The sequence below is a fragment of the Sipha flava genome, unplaced genomic scaffold, assembly GCF_003268045.1.
Source record: "Sipha flava isolate LNK unplaced genomic scaffold, YSA_version1 491_pilon_pilon, whole genome shotgun sequence".
In the NCBI taxonomy this organism is placed as follows: Eukaryota; Metazoa; Arthropoda; class Insecta; order Hemiptera; family Aphididae; genus Sipha; species Sipha flava.
This window is the reverse complement of record NW_020273322.1, coordinates 27054-35907: the sequence shown is the minus strand read 5'-3', so window position 1 is coordinate 35907 and position 8854 is coordinate 27054.

Below are 8854 nucleotides of genomic sequence, written 5' to 3'. Positions count from 1 at the left end.
TCCAAGTAGATATATGCAAAATATTTTCATCCCCTTCCCTTGTGGCTTTTTAAGAGCCGCCACTGCATCACACCCGCATACAATATAGCCAATGTGTGTTCAGTAAAACTAACGTTGTGTTGTTAATTTTAATATGATAGAATTAACTGACCCATCTTCGAACCAAAAGAGAAAAACCTTATCTGTATCTTCTACGATATTTTAATTTTTAAATGGGATATAAGATTATTTAAATTGTAATATTTTTCATAAATATAATTCGATTAATAACTAAAATATCATAAAAATCCGGGTGCGTCCTTTTAACAATGAACTTTTTTCGTGAAGAAATATACAGAATAGTTAAATATCTTTATCATTTTATGGAAATGAACAACAAATAACATAAGGTTTTTATAAAACTTGTTTCTAATACAAATGTACAGAATACCGTATTTTTATGAGAGAGCACTTTCGAAAACTTTCTTGTTCAGTAAGACCGTTGAAGACACGTAGTTTACTGACCAATAGCAATAATATTTCTAAATTTCTATTCAGAAAAGTTACGGATTTTCACCCATCATTTATATTAAAAATTTGGGGTGCAGGAATTCTCGGTAGGTAATTGGTCATTGGATTTTCCTTGGAATTTTTCCATTTTCTCAAGCACGTTACTAACATTTCAATAACAACGGTCTTTGAATTTTTGTTTGACGAAAGATTTTAAACTAAAGTTATGGTTGAACGCGAGTAAAACATATTTTGAACATATATTAGCATAAAAGGTCTATATGGAACAGTCTTGGAAAAATATGATGCTGATATTAATACCGTAGAGCTTTAAATTGAAATTAAACATCTAAATTAATTTTTACCGATTGGCAAAGGATCGCTCAAATGAGCATTCCAATTTATATGTTATATGCAATTGGTTGTTGAAACTATTACACATAGTACGATAATAATAAATATAACTAAACAACGATCAATGAAAAGAAATATACATTTCAAAATTGTATCTACAAAATATGAACGACTATTAATTGCAATGCGAAAGTATTTTACAAATGTATAAATGCAGAAAAAAAATACCGGTACGATATCACGGGAACAAATATTTACCCTGGCTAATCAATGTTCCCACTACTTTGGATATAGTTGCGAATTTACTATTACCGACATCGTTGTGTACTATAATGATGATACAACGATTCATTTCATACCGATAGTTAACTCTATAATAACGCATCTGATACATAAACAGTTGGATTTCAGTGTAAAAGAAAAATTTAACACCAATAGACAAATATACCATTATTATATTCAACACGGTGTATGAAATATGTAATACGTGCACGTGTGTATATTATATATTTATAATTTTGTTTTGTAGTGTTATAATAATATTAAGTCGATTTACCGCCTTGAATATAATTAAAAGTGTAATAACTAACAATAATATACACTACTTATGTAACAACCAAGAAGCGCATCGTGTTGAAATAATTACGGTTATAGTTATATTGGAGCAAAAAATGAACAAGTGTACATATTATTATGCAATACATGGAGTGCTGTATTTAAATTCATAACGTAAATAATTATTTTTGTATACAGATAAATTATAAATAAAACTTTTCAAAGTAGGTACTTTGAATGTAGTTGAATATACTTTTCGCTATTAAGTATACAATATCAATTTTAATGTAAGTGAACATTGATATTTCAAACATTTAGGTACCGTGCCAACGCGTACTTAATGGAATAAAGAAATACGCGTATAAAATAGCTAAAAAATTGCACTCTCATATCGTTTTAATTGTATAGTATAGACATTGGGTTAGATTAGGTTAGCCATGTGCATGAGCCTACGTTATATTATATGTATGATTAATGTGATGTATAATGTGTACACTAGGTTTGCCATTCGTCCCGGTTTGATGGGGACAGTTCCGATGACTCGGCCGCTCATCTAGTTTGTCCCCCGGTCAATTGAAGTGAGAGAAAATAACATTTAGTATTGTATTATTTAATAATAAAACATAGAATATTATTGTACACTAAATCATTATACTATAGTTATGTAATCGGCATGGTTATATACAATAATAATGTTTCTTTATGTTAGCTAATAAACATTTGAATCGCAAAAGGATATACTTATTTTTATTTCCATATGAGCATAACATAAAAAAAAAAAAGGGCCATTCAATAGGAAGCCCTTGTCTAGGAATTTCAAAATCTGGTAATCCAAGTGTCGTCGCATATACCTAAATGAAATACCATAATCGCTCGCATCGGCTTAAAGTTTTATTATTTTTCCAACCCAAGCACTCTATATATTATCATCCATACGTAAAAAGCGCATAATATAATAATTATGTATACAACACGCATGTGTAAATATGTATATATATATAAAACCAAACAGAAATAATGCATGAAAAATACTTTTGGGAGATGATCCAGATCAGCATTTTCCAATCTATGGGTCGCGACCTAACATGAGTCGCAAAATATTTTTGATGGTTTACTACCTTTTTTTTTTTTTTGAGGGTCATCTTCTCAATACGAAGGACATTTATGGGCTGTCTTAGTACAAAGATTGAGAAATAGTGATCCAGATGACCAATACTGGATGTCGTCGTCTTCGCGATAAGATCGTAACTTCAACAACTCGAGCGAAATTACAAACAACGAATTTAAAATAAACTGTTTTTATAGCCGACTCTGCAATTTTACCGCGGTAAAAACAACAATTGACCGGTCTTGGTTTGGTTGAGTTAATGGCCGTTGCTTGTACCGGCATTGCTGCTTTAGTCTATACGCGATAATCATAATAATGTTATGTGACACGCGCAATACGAGTATGCATGTACTTTTAGATAGACGCTGGATGGCGACGATATTATTACGTGTTGCTGCGAGACGCGTTTCGAAATAGAAAATTATGATAAAATTATTATTTAATTAACGGAAGACCGAAAACTTCGAGACGCGATTCGCGCATGTTATCTTTGTAACGAGGGCATACGCATATAACACGCGTATTATACGCTAACAGATGGCCCTCTGTTACTAGAAAATGCACCCATTTTAGAAACGTAGAACACGATTTCATCTCGGAAAAATAAAACAATTTCGACTTTTGATAAAACTACACTTCTAAATTTATAACCGTAAAAAATACTAACCCTTGAACACATATTCGGTGCGTCGTCGCTTTATGTAGGGGATATGCGTCAGACGAAACAGCGCAGTGAAACGATTCATTTACATAGCCTAAACTGTTGAACAATGTTAGATTTCATTGTTCGAGTTCCGTGTCTTTTGATTTATTGACAACGATAGGAGAAAATCAAAAAAATCTATTGGTTCAAAATCGGATTCTTTTAAACGTTATACAGCGAGCGCCTATATATTACAGTGCAGTGTTTAATACCGTTTGGATTTTCATTTATAGGTACACGCCATTGTTGGATTTAGCTAAAACAAGATTCGCATCTTTGAGATCAAATACAATAAGATATAAGTATGATATTGTTCATATTTTTGCGACGCTAGATACGGTTTTGAAGATCAAAAACAAAGAACTAACTGCATTGAGTAAGTGACGTGAACGACATAAACAATTTATATGATATGATGGACAAAGAATGACGCGTATTATATCTAATAATCATAGTTATTGGATAATAAAAGTGTTTTTATCTTTACAGAAAATAACTCTGCTAAGAATCGAAACATTTTTAAGAATTTATTAGATGAACAGATCCAAAAACGAATATCCGCAGAAAACAAAGTTTTAGAAGTCAAGGCCAAAAATAAACGGTTGATGAAAAACTACTGTGAATGAAACTTTACAAGCAAAAAAAAATTATCAACATTATTATTGAATACATCAACGTACGAGAAGTCATTAATTGATTCGATATTTGATAACAAATTAAGTGTAAAAACAATTGTTTTATGAAACAAGTTGTTACCATTTTGAAATATCGTGACTGAAAATCTAAAATTTGGTTTCTTAGTTTAACATGATTCTCGTTGTATAAAGCCTTGCAATTTCAGTTTTGTATTTAAGTAGGTTGTTATTACATAAACATACACATTTTTATGACATCTGAATATTTTAATTTAATTAGAAAATGTGATGTGCAGTATATTCCTTTAGCACCAAGAGAAAATATTATTCTTCAACACGATGGCATTCCAGATCATAATTCTTATACAGATCAGCGACTACTTAAATGCATAGTTTCCATTTAAAGATTCTAAAGGATCCATTTAAGAGAAAAATAAGTTGAACAACGTATGTACATGTTTAATTATGTTGAAGAAAACTCGAAAGGCATAAAAATGTATATTCTTATGTAATTCAACAAACAGAATTCAAACTGCAGTACTCAACACATAGATATTGAGTGTTTTCAGTTACACACTGTATCCAAGGGCAATATGGAATACTGGACAATGTACATATTGTTCGGGCGATTTGGTCCGGCTCGAGCATTTTGAACCTCGAATATAAATAAATAACTAAAAAGTATAAAATTTCTTGAAAAGCACGAAAACTCTACTGGTTAATCGTAAATATCAATTATAAATATATTATAGTAAAATATATATTTAATTTATATATTATTTACACTATTTATATTTTTCTATTCTATATCTATTGTTTGTTCATATCGAATCCATAAAAGTAATATAGCTATATCGATACAATCAGACAACAATATGTAAAGAATAATTGATATTTACGATTAACAAGTCGAGTTTTTCAAGAAACTTTATGCTTTGTAATTATTTATTTATATTCGAGGTTCAAAATGCTCGGGCCGGACCAAATTTCCCGATCAATATGTACATATTCCAGATTCCATATTGCCACTAACATATATACAGTGTGTAACAGAAAACCTTCGATATCTATCGTTACGATTGAACGACGGCACGCAACACTATGCGTTGAGTACTGAAATTTGAATTATGTTTTTAGTTAGTTGAACTAACATAAAAATACACATTTTTATGCCATTTGAGTTTTCTTTATCGTAATTAGGTATGCGTATGCATTGTTCAACCTTTTTTTTTCTTAAATGGATATTTTAAATGGAAACTGTTAATAATATTTTATCTTAGAGCTAAAGGATCAAGGAGTATACTGCACATAGGATTTTTATGTAATCACAACCAACTAAAATACAGAATTCTAATTGCAAGGTTTTACACAAAGATATTGAGTGTTCATATTACCCCTACATACCTTACATACGTATTAATAATGATCTAGGTATGTATTCTTTCGTTCTTTTCGAAACTAACTTATTGATCATAACTATTTAAAATTATGAAACCGATTAATTGATTTTCAATCAATATACTTCAAAATGTTCATAACCTGTTTCATAAAATTGTTTTAAAATTGTATAAAAAAATAAAATATAAAGTTTTATTTTATTTATTAACTCTTAGAATCTGGTCTGCATGTTTGACCGTATAATTTATCGAGAACGGCTTAAAGTACAGAAATAAACAGGATGGATATATTCTGAAACAGGATAAGCTCTAGTAGTGTATAACAAAGTTTTTTTCTAAAATTTAATTGTTCCGAACTAAGGTCGCCATCACTGTCGGGCCAGTATCGGTACGTAACGGTAAACACAGCATAACACACAATATTATTGACGCCGTCGTACAAATTCTATTGAACAAATTATGGAGAAATTTACTTAGGCTCAAGATTAATGGTTAGTTTCTACTAAACAAAATCAAAAAGACTCCTTTTATGATTTTCATTTTAAGTTTTATAATTAAGCTTTGTTGCTAAAAAGTGTTAAATAAATTGTAGTTTTAAAAGAACTCAATAAGATTTTTATTTAACTTATTACTGAACTAAAAATTAGAAAATAAATTTTGATGTATTCTCTACCTGGTATTTTTACTGATGAAATGCGTTCAAATAAAAATCTAGTGGCTGCAATATATACTAACTAAAACTTGATTTATGAGTACAACATGTGCAAGTAAAATGAATAATGAAAGAAAAATCCTTAATATGAATAGTTAATGAGTGTTGTCAATTTGTCAGCGTCAAATTAAAAGTGTCAATATCATCAATTAATAATGGTATCAATACAAGTAGAACGGTAAGTAAATGATTGTAAATACCAAATTATTTGGAGTGATACGTGGTTTAATTTTAAATTTAAAAATTTTTTTTTAAAAAAATGTTTACTTTTTTTAATTTAATAAAATTAATTTACATGTTTCTGGTTTATTACATATTTTAATTAATAACACAATTAAATCGCTTTAAAATTGAAATAAAATACTTAAGATGTTGAAAAGTGTAAAAGATACTCGTACCTACATAAAAAAAATGCGTGGTAGGTTTGATTTTGATAGTTTTTATTCAACCCATTGAGTTGTATAGTGTTTAATCAGTATTATTCTGTCGACCGTTGTTGTTTTATTGCTGGCAAGGTGCATTCCCTTGATGTTTGGTTTTTAAGCTTAGCTTAAGTGTTCAGTATCCGTTTTCTTTTGTTATATTTATTAAATCGTATATCATTTAACAGTTATCTAACTCTCACTCATCTCATAGGTACAACCAAAACCGAAATACTCTTATCTATAAGTTATTACAATAATAATAATTATGGCTTTGTCTACGTTAAATGTATTTTATTGAAAAATGTATTACTATTCAAATTCATATTCATTTTTTATAATTTTAAGCGTAACACACACACACACATACCTACACACAAAAGAAAATGGTGAACGAAGAAGAAAAAATACGAAGTTTCCTTGGTGCTCAAGGTTAGGTTAACCTAAAGGCTGTTTTACTTATATACGAGTACAGTTGATAAATTTCGAAGAAACTTATCTTCTAGTACAAGTTATTATATAAATGAAAATTATTAATATATTTAGTTTGAATCAAATATGCGAATAGGTCTCTAGGTATCCGGACCTCAAAGATAAAGTGATTTATTTTAGTTTAAAAAAATTCTTATTAACTGCGTGATTATAATACAATTTTAACAGAAACAAGTAAAATTTTAGACTAACTAGAAAAAAAAATGAATATATCACTAGGCACTCCATGGCAATTAGATTGAAAATAATAAAAATCAGGTAAATTGGTTACACTCAGAAGAGTGTTTAGCACAACTCTGCGAAAAATATTGGAAAAATGTTAAATAGTATTATCACAAAATTAGAACATAAAAAGACCTGTTTTTATATATATATATATATATATATATATAAAAGGCTAAGGATTAAAAAATATTTTTTAATAACTATATATGTATAGAATCTATAGAATCATAAGAATCATTTATAAATATAACTATTTTTTTTTATTATTATTTATAATTCAGCTACTACTACTATTTAGCACTTGATTAAGTATATGTGTGTGTGTAATAAATATATCTAGAGATACTTTTGAATATATATTAATCGGTGAATTTGAAATTTGGTGTAATTATTGGTTGCTAGATAAAACTTTGTCGGCCTTTAAAAGCTCTCAAACGATGTGACCAGAACTGTTTTTTCTCGACTATTTATTTTTAAAAACGCTTATCATGTTATCAGCTACAGCTACAACAACTTAACAGAATTTTTCAACATTACGAAGAATCAAAATATGGATGAGGTCAAGAATATCAGAGAAATTATTAAATGGACTGGCATAAATTACATACTCTTCGAGATGACATTATAAAACACGATCAAGTTGTAGACATATTTGCTCAATTAAACAGAAGATTGTATGGGTTTACCCAGATTTTTCTACTACACAACTTACAATCTTTCATGTATTAATATTATTTTTAATGCCTTCCAACAACGGTCGTAGACGGATGTTTTATTAACAAACTTCAAAAATATGTTTGACTCAATAAACTATGACGTATTACTCGTAGTCCTTAAAACTATAATATTTCACTACTTAAGTCACTATTAAACGCATAAATTTATACAATTATCCTTTATAATTCGATAATTAGGTACATAAAACACCAATATATCGTCCTTCAGATTTATGTATTATAACTTAAGAGTCTCGATGTGGCTGTATATACTTGAAGAATACTTCTCTTACACTTTATTATAATAACTTACAAAATATATATTCGTAGAGTAGCATTTTTTTAGATTGATATATGCAGTGTTTTTCATAATATTATATTCATAAAAAAAGAGATTGATTTACACTACAAAAGAGGTCTGTTTTTTTTTTTTTTTTTTTTTTTTAACTCATAACGATACACTGCTTTGAATTTTGTTGCTTTTTTAACATGTAGGTTTGACATATTTCAGCAACTTGTCGTTTTGAATTATTTAAATTATAAATTTTAAACATTACTTGAATTATTTTTATACATTATGATTGTCGAAAAATACTCAGTATATATGATAATAAAAAAACAATTAAATACCGATTGAACAGCAAAAGATTCGCACTAAGAATCTGATTTACCTTGGGTTTTTTTGGCACGTTTAAATTCTGATACTTTTATCCCATCACCTTTAATCGTCACTTTTAACCTAGATATCTATTTTTCCCGAGATGTATATTTTTGTACATAATAGTTCTCCGTTGCTACAAAATTGGAAAAATAGTTATACTGTCCCACAAAAAAATATTAAAAAAAACAAAACATTATAATTTAAGTGCAAGATGCAGTAAATCTTCTGTACATATAAACAAGTACAAATATAATTTATACCGATGAGAACTATTGAAATTAGTAATTATTCAAAATAGACGATTAAAGCATTAAATAAGTATTCTCGGAACACTGTATTCACGATACTCGTAAAAAGTATATAAAATACTTAAAAAAAAAAAAAT